The sequence below is a fragment of the Cyprinodon variegatus genome, unplaced genomic scaffold (genome assembly GCF_000732505.1).
Source record: "Cyprinodon variegatus isolate N-32 unplaced genomic scaffold, C_variegatus-1.0 Scaffold489, whole genome shotgun sequence".
Classification (NCBI taxonomy): domain Eukaryota; kingdom Metazoa; phylum Chordata; class Actinopteri; order Cyprinodontiformes; family Cyprinodontidae; genus Cyprinodon; species Cyprinodon variegatus.
This window is the reverse complement of record NW_015150942.1, coordinates 1-11912: the sequence shown is the minus strand read 5'-3', so window position 1 is coordinate 11912 and position 11912 is coordinate 1.

Below are 11912 nucleotides of genomic sequence, written 5' to 3'. Positions count from 1 at the left end.
AAGCCCATTCTCAGAGGCCTTACTCCTTGGCTCCACTGTCCTGCGTTTAAATCCTTTGGCTATATGCAGGTCACAGTTTTTGTTGGTGTCTAAACCCCAAACTGCAAACATTGAAGACGTGCATCTCTACCAAGCATCTGTTAGGATGCAGTTTTTCCACATTAATGTTATTTTTCTTGAAGCCAGAAAGTTGTGTGTGTGATTTCATCTCACCCTTTGCTACATGTGCCAAGCTGTGAAATGGTGTATGTGAACATTGCTAGGTGAGGTAAGGGTTTTAGATGTCATTGGGACTAGAACTTTATATATTTCATCAATTTACCAGCGTATTTTCAAAGATCTGGACTATTTGTGTGGAATAACAGCTGCCTGCTGCAAAGCTAGTGGTGATTTTGAAGAAAGACATGAAATAGGGAAAACAGTAATGCTGCTAGTTTCCCCAAAAAATGTCAACAAAAACTAATGACTAGACTGCATTCATAATGTAACATGTTTTGATTCCAAAATAATCACTCTGAATTTAACAAGTATTATTTCCCTCTAAAGAACTTCCATTCCTATTGTGCAACAGGGCTGTGGCACACTTAGGAATCTCTGCTCAGTTATTGGGGGCAGAGTGAAAGCAGGGAAGTTACGATTTAGCACGCAGTCGGCAACCCATGAGAGCAACTAAAGACACACAGTAAATACCTTCATCTCTTGGGTGAAAATACCACAATGTTAGAGAATATAAAGACATTTCAAGTGTTTTCTTCACTACTATGAGAAAACAAGATCCATTAGCAAAAGGACTATTTGACATATTCAGCTCCTGTTTTAATGTGCATTAATCTTTTCAGGATAGAAACCACCAGCCAGGATACATTTTACTTCTTCTGTGTGAGGCCCAGATCTGCTGGGTCGGATGGTGTCTCTATATACATATTTTGCATGCTCTGCTTGGTAAATGTTAAGCAAAAATTCAAGCATACCAGAAAAGCTGAGATATCTTTATTCAAAAATAGGTGTAGGATGAACAATTTTAAATAAAATCTATTTTGTTGACTTTAATTAAGAAATTCTACTAAGATACAGTAAAGTATTTTACATTCAACCATTTGCAATACACTGTTTTTAGAATATGTTCCCAAATCAGATTAGTTGCACTAATGTTGTTTTCTAACCAAAGTGGATAGTCGTATTTCTGTTATGTGCTTGATTTTGCACACATTTTCTTTAGGTGATTAGATTTCCCTTCACTCTTTTCATTGAATACATGTACTTCAGGTTTTATAATTTCCACATGTAGAAATGTTTTATTCCTCAAAAACATTACAAATGTCCCCATCCCTGCCTCAATTGTGAGAATATTATTTTTTTTAAGAAGAGCTCTGATTTCCATAGGTAAAAAACATGCAGGGTTTTATTTCACTTACCGTTAGCTGGTGGAGAGGTTCGGCTAAGGGAAATTCAGTGACCTCATCATCAGGAGCAGTGATATGCAGGAAATCAACATGTTTCGGTCTTGATGGATGAAAAAGAGACCTACAACGAGACAAAGACTCCTCCACCTCCTGCTGCCAGATCTCCTCCTGTCTCTGCAGGGCTTCATCTGGAGATAACAAGATGCACACCAGCACTAAGATAGATACCTTGGTGAATAAACATGTGTTATTCCCAAGCTTAAAGACTTTTCATGCAGTTTTTCAGGAAAAATTATATATAGCAGAAAACCATTTTATTTCACAACAGTAGTAGTAGTTCTTTGATCGTCAGACACCAAGACAGACCTCTGCAGTGCAAGCTTTTATGTGCTGAGTTTAGGTACATGTCTTTACCAAAGTTCAAAAACAACAAACTTCAGCAAATATAAAACACCTTGCATTATTTTAAGCTGTGATACTGTGTGAGCAAAAGAGGAACTATAGTTTGAAATTAAACTTGATTTAAAACTAGGTAATTTCAATTGGAGTTGCCAAATATAAGATAAAACTATATAATGAGAGCAAGAAAACCAGCTCCTCAGAAGTTCATTGATGATTTTCACCATGGATGTCCCATCTAATGTAAACATGCCTGTACCTTTAAGATATCCATCAAAGTGTCTGAACCAATCATTCCTCCCAAACCAAAATTTCCTCTCTTTACAAATGTCTAACTGCCCCTTTCATAAAACATTTTTAAAACGTATACCCAACATTTTTATGTTGGTCTAATCCAGGATAGATTCAGTCTACATGACGGAACACAAAACAGCAAGGGGTTATTACTGTCAGACTGCCAAACATCCTCCAACCTTTCAATGACCGCGAGGAGACTGCAGAACCAGACCGGAGCAGATAACCAGGCTGCCATCGGAGCATTACAAACACTGTTTATAATCAATGTGTAAATCTGACAGTCAGGACTCAGCAGGGTGCCCCACTTCCCTCTGATGTTCACTGGGGTGAGCAACCATTAAAAGTCAGTCACGTTGTTTCACCCACACTTTTGATCCTGTAACCCTGGGAAAACTTTTCAAAGGAATTCTCCCAAATTGCCTCTTTAGTGTACTATGTTCAGAATGACTAAAGAGCATCGGATTTTTCCAGCTGAAACTGAAAAGACGGTACAATATGACCTTAAAAAAACAGATATTTTATCCAGTTTGATGTAGGACATCATTAATTAGCTACTTAATGCATTTATATCCATGTTTCCTTTAAAATATTGGGATTTCTTCCCTCAACTTAAAGCCACAACCAAATTAAATTTGAGCATCAAGTACATGCTTTTCAGTATTTTTATAATTATTCATCAAAAGCAAACAAAACTGCACTTGTACCTTTCATTCAGTTATAAGCTTTAGTTTTATTGAGCTTAAACCTGCCAAAAACTAAAATTATATATATTGAACCTAACTTTAATAAAGGTTTCCAGGCATTTGCTTGTTTGCATCCCTAAACAAATGGGCTCCACAGTGCAGCAGTGGCTAGAGCAGCGGCCCGCTTTCTACATGGAGTTTCTATGTTCTCCCTGCGCATGCGTGCGTTCACTCCGGGTACTCCGGCTTCCTTCCACAGTTCAAAAACATTACTGTTCATTGGTTTCTCTAAATTTTCCTTAGGAGTGAGGGTGTACGCGAATGGTTGTTTGTCCTGTTTGTCAATAAGGCATAAGCGTGACAGAAAATGGATGGACGGCATCCTTAAACATAGTTTGCAGAGAGTTCAGAAAGGATAATTAAATATCTAATTTAACTCCTAACAATTAGGTCGAAAAGCCAGACAAAAACAGGTCTGTTTTTGTTCAGTCTTCAGACAAATTGGCAGCAACACGGAGGGAGCTGTCAGACTAAAGCTTTTGTGGCATGATGAACGATCCTACTCATAGTTAACATTTAATTTAAAAAAAGCCAACACTGCTTAACTACAAAAGCAGATAACAGAAAAACACAGTAATGGCAATGTCATGCTCTGGAGTGTTTTTCTTTGTAAAGATGGAGGAAATCAGAAAGAGATTCAAATAGAAATCCTATAAATATGCCGGGTCACCTGATGAAATCTGTGGTCAAGTAACGTCTGTTCTCATTGTGAGACAAATTTATATAAACTTTCTCAGGTAGAGTGAAGTAAAGCGAAGGTCTTAATATATGGTTTTCTGATACAGTGAAAGGGGTTACGCAAAGAGAACACCCCCCAAAAAATGAAGAAAAAATAAATATATATCTCACATTTGAATCACAAAATAGATGAGCAAAAATAATTAAGAAATGTATAGTTTGTCATGTTTAAAATAAAGAAGAGTTATATTTAGCTATGTTTGGGATATCAAAGCTCTTGTTTATTGAAGCAAATGTGACATTTTAACTTGGATTGTCTGAACTTGTGTTCATAGAGATTAACACCTTAAACAAATCTCTCCAAAGTAAATTTCCTTAAACTTGTTTAATTAAATGCTTCTCTCTTAAACAGATAAAGTATGGGAAGTACAAAAGTTTTTTTTTTACCAGAAGACAGCAGATAATCTTCCTTCAGCTGTAGAGTTGACCGCATTAACTTCTCCTCTTCGGGCCCCAAATCCTTTTCAGCCCCCCAAGGGTTTGTGGTGACCTTTTTACAGCCTTGAGCCTCCAAGATGTCCCAAAGCTCTTTTTCTGAATCGGTCATTTCCTTTTTCCTCTTGGATACGTCTGCATTTTGCCAGTCTGTCATATTGGTCAAGCTTGACGTGAGAGGAGAAGACAGGATGGGGGATAGACTTTCCAAGCTGCTAGATGTCGAAAAGGTGGGGGACGGCGCAAGGGACCTATCCTCTCTACCCGACACACTGTAGGAATGGATATGCGATGTAAGGGGACAGTTGAAGTCATGGAAATTAGACGTTTTCATCTTGGTCTGATCTTTATCCTCTGATTTTCTTGCCTTTGTCCAGGTCATGTTCAGACTCTGAGCATTATCATGAGCACAAAGCTTCCCGGCTTCTTCTGCTGATGCCCTATTTTGATCTTCTAACCAGCATGTAACTTGCTGTAAAACTTCTGAAGAAGCAAACATGAAGCTGTCATCCTCCTCATGACCATCTGTGATCCAGTTTGAGCTGGTAAGACTGACCTGGCGTAAGATCTCCTCCACCTCCTTGATCTTTCCTATCACTCTCTGTGCTGCAGCATCTTGACATGGCTTGGTGTCAGCCTCTTTAGTTTTCTCTTTCTCATGTTTCCAGCCTGCAATCTCACTGTTCTGTGTTTCGGTGTTCAGATTTAACACAGAGTACATCCCATTGTCGTACTCAGAAAGGTCAGTGTCAGACTCAGTCAGACAGCTTTTTGCATTGGAAGATAAAATCTTCCTTGAGGAGGAGAAATGGCTTTTTATGCTGAGAGTTCTTTGTAAACTTTCAGGAGAATCTCTGGGTAGCTTCGCTTTCCAAACTGGCTTTAACAGCTCAGATGAAGTCCTTGCTTCCTCCCTTTCTCTACCTGTTCCTCTTTGACTTGTTTTATCTGTTGCTTGAAGGTCCACTATTTGGCACTTTCTCCGTCGCCCTGAGCCTGGTGTCCCCCCTAGATTATTGGACGCCTCCTCCACCTGCCGCCTCCTCTTTCGAGGAATATAGACTCCTGGTGATATTTGTAAGGCATCCCAGCCCTCCATATAATATTTTGGTTTCAGCTTTGTTGCCTGTTGGTTTCCCATCTCTATAAAGGTCTGACACTCTGAGGAAGACTTTAACCAGCAGTTCTCAGAGGAATCATCCAAAGCTTGAAGAGTATCTCTAAGGTCTGTGAGACTGAATTTGTCTGCTTGCTCATGCTTCGTTGCTTCAGCTGGACCCTCCTCTTCATGCTGAGAGGATGGAGTTTGTTGGGTGTATGAATAAGCATCAGAGGGGGTAGATGGGCCCCAGGAGACAGACGAACTTTGACAGATTTTCTCTTTAAGAAGTTTATAAAGGCTTAAAGAAGAATATGTACTCTCCATGGTGTTTTATGCAGGTGATGATGGTTAGACCTGTAAAAAAAAATAAAACTTAATGCACTTTATGTTATTAGTCATTGTCTATGAATTACATTTCCTTGGGTTGGTAGAATTAGTTAATCTCCATGTAGCCTACCGACCAGCTTTTTATAATTAATAAAGGTTTTAATTAAACAGAGGTCAGAGCTATTAGAACATTCTCACAGCCATAATGTAGGTCTACCTTTTCTAGTCAAAAACAGTTTTGATGCATGCTTGGGATCACTGTCCTGTTAGAACACCCAACTGTGCAAACTTCATCTTAAAGTCTCAAAATGTATGTTTGGGAGAAAGTTGGAGGATATAGATGTTGTTTGCCATTGTCATTAACTCACATACTTTGCACAATGCACCTTTACCTCTTACAATAAAATAGCCTCACAGCATGATGGTTCCATCACCTTTTTTTAGTCGGTAAGTCTCCTCTGTATTCTTTATTACAACAGTCAAATTGCTAGGTCTTCGTGGATGGTGTTTAGTGAGAGAAGTACTTGTTTTGCAAATTGAAAGTTGTTATGATTTATTGTGGAGCAGTTTCTGGCGTTTATCTTATCTTATCTTATCTTATCTTATCTTATCTTATCTTATCTTATCTTATCTTATCTTATCTTATCTTATCTTATCTTATCTTAAGAAGGTCCCAAGTTGGACTCCCAGCCTAGGGTCTTTTTACATAGACTTTGCATGTTCTCCCTGTGCATGCATGGGTTCTCTGTAGAAACTCAGACACTGAGGTCGATTGGTGACTCTAAATTTTGCTTGTGTTTGCATGTTTGTGTGTCTTTGTGCAACCCTGCCAGGACGAGCTGCTGTCCAGAGTGTACCCCACCTTTGGAAAGCAGATTGTCACCCTGACAGAGAAGTGTTAGAAGATTAATGGATAGATAGGGTCCTGTAATGTGTAGATGAGCACCTGCTTAAGACATTCAGCCCTAAGCCTACTACTCCGTACTGTATAGATATGTGGGTTAGTGATGTTCTGATCTGATATTAATATCAGATATCTGTCTGATATTTGCCAAAAAACTAACATTGGATTTTAACGGCCGGCATCTAGAAACACTCTACTTCTGTTAAAAGTTTCTGCAACTCACAATTTTACAAGGGATAATTGTTTTTAAACATTTTATTGTTGACTTTTGTTCCTTGTTTTAGTAATATTAATTGATCAAACCTTTTCTAACATTCTACTGTATAAAATAAGATAAATAAGTAACAAAAAACTTTTTTCTTAAAGATGCAATATCGGCATCCTTTCGGAAATGAAAAGTTGTAAGGACACCATTACAGTGATGTGTGTTTTTATGAGTGTGACTGGTTCAGGGTGGCTGTAGTGTGAAGAAGTGCAAGTATGACTAGAAAAGTCTCTATGAAATCTTTCTATTTGTGTTTCCAGACCTTAAACTTTTTTCAGAGGTTATTTGTCTATTTGAGCAATTGCAAAGTCCAACAGAGCTCAATGGTGTCTGTTTTTAAGGATGCTTGTTTGTTAAAAAAAACTTTCTGATTTAAAGGAGAAGTAACTTTTCTTTTTCTTAGCACACTGACACTGATGTGCACCAGCCATTTCCCCTTTCATGGCAGATCTTGATACTGATGCCATCTGGTTATTTTTTCAAATAACCACAACTATTTATTTTAATCAGAGAGAATCCGTCAAATAGGTCAAACTTAACAGAACTATGATTAAAACTGGTTTTGGGATGAATAAAACAAGCTAACAAAAAAATTACGTATTGGAACTGCATTGATGTAGTGCCAGAATCAGCCTGTGTTTGGGAGTAAAATTAGCAAATAGACATTTAACCAAATATTATGTGGTTGTATATTATATTAAATAAAATCATCATGGTGCAAGCAGTCCTTGTTTTTTAACCATGTGAGTTGTTTGCTATTTTATAATTCAATCCAGAAATTATAATGGGTCAACTAAAATATAGGAAGCAAACAATGAATAAGACCTTCAACTTATGGGAAAAAACATTAGCACCACATTACAATAGCAAGTTATTAGGACTCTTGGATTTTTGGGTTCAATACTGCACAATAGTAAGGCAGATATTCTGAATAATCAGTTAACAAAAAAGGTTCTTTTTGACTGTAATATACAAGAAAAAAAAACAACAGGTTTAACATATAGATTCACTTACCTTTAGGAAATCAGCATCCTAACTCGCAGAGGCAGCTCATTGTTTTTCTGTAGACCAGCTGTGATGCTCAAGTGAGCAGAGGGATGTGTCTACCTCCTGCAGGGATACTTCCAGCTTCTAGCCAATCATCAACTCAGGATGTAAATGTATACATCTCCCATTGGTTTATCCTCCAAAGTTAGCAGGTACTAATCCCCCAGAGTGGAGAAAAGAAACAGACGGAGGGGATTTGCTTCAATTAGTGAAGCAGTGTAATCTTCTGGACTTCAATCAGTGCTTTAATTATAAGTCGGTCAGTGTGTCATTTGCTCATTTTTCAGAAATTAAATTTTCTCATAGTAAAATTAAAATAAACGATACCAGTGGGGGTGAAGTCACATCTGCTTGGCTGAAGTTTACTGATCATTGGCTCTTATGAGGTCAGATGAGCCCCATGCTGCTCAGCAAAGAAAGCTAATCTGACCGCAGACCACCTGCCGCCATGGGATCATTGTCATTTAAACCAGGCAAACAACAACTCATGTGTTTGATACAAGGAGAACTTCAAATACCTTTAAAATGGGAACTTTTAAAAGATTATCTATTCCTCTAGAACAGTTATAAGTATCAAAGCAGCAGCTTTCACAATTCCTCTATGACTTAGTTAGATTTGACCTTACGTTGCTTTAGATAAATAGTTGTTTCTCCTTAATGGAGCATAAATGAAAAATTCAGCTTACAGAATATAAATTAATTCTGTTTTCACTTAAAAAAATAAAAGTGTCATAGAATACAAGATTAATCTTTATTTGAAGTACACCACACAACCACTAGATAGCACTCATGTAAAGACAGAAAGAATTATTTGAGCCTGGTTTTGTCCTCCCCAGTTATGTATTTTCATATAAAAAGGAATGCAGTACTGCATTGTAACACATTTCTGTAGTAATAAACAAACAATAACGTGTAAATTTTGCAAAGATATCATTTTAATCTTATATACACACCATAATACATTTCTGGCAGCAATGGCAGCCATTATTATACTATACATTTCCAATAAAATACATACTAAGTAAAATGTTTGTGCTGTCAATAATAGAGTGACTTTTTTTGAACATTATTTTTCCATTTTCCCCCCCTCTAAACAGAAATATTTTATCTTTAAATAGTTTAGATACTTAAAAAACAGCTCCTATAATAAAGATTAAGCAATAAATTTATCTGCAGGTATAAACTCAGAAATGTATTTATTTGTTTTGTATAATACTTAATGTGCATTCGTTTGTGAAATGTTATTAGGAAAAGCAGAATTTTTGTTTTCAAATAAAGACTTTTAGGCTGCTTAAAGGTTAGGTGATTTGTTCTAATGATACGTTTTTATACATTTAAACACAGCTGATGATTATAATTTTTAGAATGAGAACTGGACTATTTCTTAATTTACAGAAATTAGTTCTTAAATGAAAAAGTAAAAAGGAAAAAAAAAAGTATATTACTTTTAATTTCAAAATGTGGCCAAACAGACAAGAAAATCAGTATGAAAAGGTCTGTAGAGGTGAATCCCTGATGTCTAAAATATAATGAATCAATATATGAAAACACAAATGAATTGTTCTAATGTAGTAAAAGTAACAGATTTATATGATTGCTTTTGAATGTGACAGAAAATTGGCCTCAAACAAATAGATCCTGATAGCTGCCCTGGAAACTAGCACAGCAGCTTTACAGTACAGACACTTGATGTCTGACATTTTGTCAGCCTTAAAAAGACAATTTGTTCTTCTTAGATTCAGACCAGCAAGATAAAAAGATTGGAGCTCTTACCATGTATATTATTGAAGTATTTAACTCAGTGTGATGTGATCCATTTAGTGTAGTGTTCCCAGTAGCCTGCCTTCCTGCATCATGATGTCTCATCCAGCTTAGCAGCCACTGATATCACTTGAAATGTTTGCTGTTGCAACACTCCTTTTGCATGCATTACTACATCAGTGCAGGGTGGCATGATGACATGCAACATGTGGCTGTGCTATTATGCTGAGAAAGAACAGATGCGAAGGCAAATTTTGGCTCAGTTGTATAAAACTCCTTAACTGAAATTGAAATATATCCCTATTTTTATTTATGCAGATTTTATCTAAATTATCTTATTAAAAGAATCACTCAAATGACCAAGCTTTTCAATGATACACTAAATAATTGGGTTGCACCAATATAATAAGACTTGCCTGCAAACACCTCTGGGTCTGTCTTAACAATCATTCACAATTGTATCCAATGTGGCGTCATTGTTTAATAAAAGGCATTGGAAACGCATCAGCACCAGAGGCATCACCCTCCCCTGTGCCCAGCTTCACCGGCTGCAGCGAGGAAGAGGAGGGTGTGTGGGTTTTGTGGATGAGTGTGGGGTTTGTAAAAGGAGAGGAGGGCTGCCCTATATGGCTCTGGATGAGCTCTATGCTAATATCAGCTTGTAAGGCTCAGTTTGCGTTTCTGCTGGCAGTCAGCGGTGGCTTCCAGAGTCTGAGGAGGCTCCTTCACAGCCATGGCTGAGGGCGGAGAAGGGGAGGATGAGATCCAGTTCTTGAGAACTGTAAGTAAAAAGAAATGCTTCATATTCAATCCTTTCCAACAGGATGAATCGTTTCCGCGCAGTCTCGTTTGCAGGGTCCCACAAACACTATAAAATCAAATAAAGTGTCTTTCTGCGGAAGTTATCGGATCGTAGGTGCCGCTTGTGCGTCTGCACAATTGATGAGAGTGGAAGTCGCCGCAGGTTGCACGCGGCGCCCCGCGGCAACGGCGCACCTGATGCAAGCTGCAGGGACGAAATAATTAACCTTATCGTGGGAGAATCCACGCACCTTCCCCTTAATTCAATCTATACGCAACCCCTGACTTATTTAATGAGTAGCGCTGAGGGATTTATTTGAGCCACAGCAGGTGATCCCTGCTGTTTTGACTTTTTATGGGCGCATTCACCTCCTGGGGGAGAAGAGTTTCAAACCTAAGTTGCCCTTAACACGCAAACCGCCCTCCGCTGTGACTATTTTAGTTGTTTGACGCAGATTGATTACAGTGTCCCTCTCTGTGCGGTATTGTAAATGATATGACAGCTTGTGTGTTGGTGTGGTGGGAACAGATATAGTGGTGCCCTGACAGAGCACATCATCTTATTCTCTTTTGCTTATGAAGCTTTATTCCCAATGTGTTGCTGGAAGAGTGATATTGTCTAGGATTTGTCTACAATCTGCAGATTTATCCTGAAATATATATGTGCTTTTAGTCATGTCTTGATATCCCACTTTGGAAAAGATCTACATGTTATCTAATTGGATAGTTAAAATTATTTTGTAACATTTTAATAGTTTAATAGGTCATGTTATGCACATGGAAACTAATTTTGCACCTTTATATTTAACCTATCTAATACTGATTTTTAAAAAATGTATTAAAGTACAAGCATCTTACACAATAAAGTTCTTGTATTTTTTTTATTGAAACATTTTTTTTTTGTTAATCACTTTTAAAAGGTTTTAATTAAATTAGTCTTTTATAGCTATTCTTCTTTTGTCAAACTTGAATTATGGAGAGCTACATTTTGGAGCAATTAAGCTGTTTTATATGTATATATAGTGTTGTTTTTCCATTTGATTGAAAATAAAACTTGGATGATGCAACCAAGATGTTTCCATGAAGTAAAAATAGATTTTTTTTTTCCACCTAACCACAGTACTTCAGATATATGGAAGGAGGCAGAATGGATGCAGCAGTTTTTTGTGGAACATTCCCAATCCCCAATGTTAAATAGACATATGATAAGAGTAGAAACAGCAAATCCAATATTAATCATAAAAAAAAAGGATAACTCTCAGATAAAGATTGTTCTGGTCTATTGAATTGAATTTTAACAGCTTGTTGCCCTTTGATGAAAGCATTCTTCTTTAATTGCATCAGCCAATATCACCTGAATTACCCATCCTGCCACTAAACCAAAATGGTGGAAGAGTAACAGTTAGAACAGAAGAAAGACAGGTTTAATGATTTCTAATTATTTAACTTCCAACAGGGATCACAAGTAAAATGTGGCATTTTTGATCAAAAGAGACTCTGCTTTATTCTTATGGGACATTAAAAAAAAAACTCATCTCAGCTTGGATGATGTTGCATAGTTAACAATTCCAGAAGTTTAACTTACATGCTCAACTCATATTTAAAGTGCTCCTCTGTAATTTTGCCAATCTTTGTGGTATTTTTATGAAATCTTTCTTCAAGCTGTTGTTTTAGAAAATTCTAGCTAATC